This window comes from Oratosquilla oratoria, chromosome 30, assembly GCF_046742065.1.
Source record: "Oratosquilla oratoria isolate Oo_2021 chromosome 30, ASM4674206v1, whole genome shotgun sequence".
Classification (NCBI taxonomy): Eukaryota; Metazoa; Arthropoda; class Malacostraca; order Stomatopoda; family Squillidae; genus Oratosquilla; species Oratosquilla oratoria.
Genome location: NC_134806.1, coordinates 51,251,133 through 51,253,632, shown reverse-complemented (window position 1 = coordinate 51,253,632; position 2,500 = coordinate 51,251,133).

Sequence of the window (2,500 nt, the reverse complement as noted above, 5' to 3'; positions counted from 1 at the left end):
TTTAAGAATTATAATGAAATAAAGATGTCATTTGTTGATAGTATATTCAAATACTTTCACTAGTAATGTCCTTATCCAACAAAGACATCTAGAAATCTCTAGGTTACTTCTATTAGCATGGGAGAAGCCATGCATACCAATAACAAAAGCATTGACAATATCATCATTGTTGATCAATATTAACCACATGAAGGTTCTTTATCATGCATTCAGTGACCAACCCGCATTCTGTCACACGAGTGACGTCACGGGCATTTTTATGTAAGGGACTGTCTGATGTTCACGTGAGAGATGGCGGGATGGGCTGTCCTCACGTGCACGGGAAATGTTGCGAACAAAACCACTGACATTCCTGACGATGATGATGATGATGTCGCAACGTTCAATGGTTATGGCTGCATAGTAACAAGCGGACGTTATATTAGGCGGCTTTAATGGCACCCCTGTTGACCAGGATCACGCATAATTTCTCCCAAGTTGGTGATGTTGATATTGCAACGTTCAAGGGTTATGGGAACCCCCTACGAACCAGAATCACGCGTAATTTCTTATAAGTTAATCCTGTTGATGTAACGTTTAAATGGCGTGGCCGTTGCAATGGGCCTATGATTGTACATCTACAGAAACTCGTCTTTTTTTCTTCTTTTTTTTGTGTGTGTTGATACAAGGGGACGGAGAAGGGGGAGGGGTCGCCGATTTAATGAAGCGGCCTTGCTGTGGATGTGCTGTATCTTGCTGCACTGCTTCTGACCCAGGGCAGTGGACAAGATACAGGGATGACCTGTCATCCAGGAGATGCCAAGATGATAGGGAGGGAAGAGGGTGGAGGGGAGTGGAGTGTGATGGAATGGGTGGGAGTGGTTTCTATGCCTCTGTGTTTTTGGCTACCTCCCGTGTAAGGGGGAAAAAAGCTTTTGGTATATGCATGTATGTATGTGTTGATGCAAGACTGACTGACGTAATTCTCCTTTTGTTAAGTCCATCATGGTCACAAAGCTTAATGTGACTTCTATTGTCTGCTTACATAAGCCCGTTCTGGTACGAGCAATTCGATATTATTGAAATTGAATTGAATTATTGTGACAATATATTGACTCGGTGTTCAATATTAGTCAGAATTTTGATTTACTGTACAATAATATTTACGCTGAATATCGACTCTCATCTCAATATCAGTGATACAATATATTGACTCAGTGTTCAATATTACTGAGATAGTATATGGACCCAGTGTTCAATACTATTGAAAATATATTGACTCACTGCCTAATAATATTCACTGCTCAGTATTATTGAAACAATATATTGACTCATTTCCCAATATTACTGTCATGATATATTGTCACTGATCAATATTATTGCCACAATATATTGACTCCTGAATATCACTGACACAAAGTTTTACTTCACTATTCAATATTGAGGATACAAGTATATTGACTTAAGGTCAATATGATTGACACAATATATTGAAGTTATACTATTGTCTTCCTTACATAGTAACATTAATACTATCTCTGCATTGTCAGCAATGTATATCTCTGCATTGTCAATAATGTATTACAAATTTGACTATTACTCAGCATTATCGACACTATTGTCCCCCGAATTGGTTCTTCAATATATTGTCAATAATATTTTGCGATATGAAATATTGATCAATATTAGTGGGGGCATTTAACACCAGATGAACTGATTCCATTAATGTTTGTATTTTGTTGGATACAAGTGATATAAGAGACGGTAAAGGAATTAATTAATTAGGAGGAATTAATTAGGATGGTACAAGTTAAAAGTGATGCCACGGTTGATATGATATAATAAATATAATAAAGCTGCGTGGCGCTGATCCATAGGGGAGTCGCTTATGTAGTATAAGCTACAGACCGTATGAAACTTATGTAATCAATAATACATATGGTGTGCATACTTGTACACACACACACACACACACACACACACACACACACACACACACACACACACACACACACACACACACACACACACACACACACACACACACACACACACACACACACACACACACACACACACACACACACACACACACACACACACACACACACACACACACACACATACAGCGCAGTGGTAGCTAACTCAACTGTCTGAGTTCGAATTCCGCCCAAGGCAGAAATAATTTCAGTATCGTTGCGCTGCGAGGCGTTGCTCCAACTCTCGTGGGCGGAGAGTTGTGTGTGTGTGCGTGTGAGGTCACAACATTACTCATAGATCGGTCATACATGAGCTCTGAGCTCTCATCCAGGAGGGTAGTAGCTGTCGATCACAAGTCTAACACGTGATCCAAGACCATGGTGAATTACACACACACACACACACACACACACACACACACACACACACACACACACACACACACACACACACACACACACACACACACACACACACACACACACACACACACACACACACACACACACACACACACACACACACACACACACACACACAC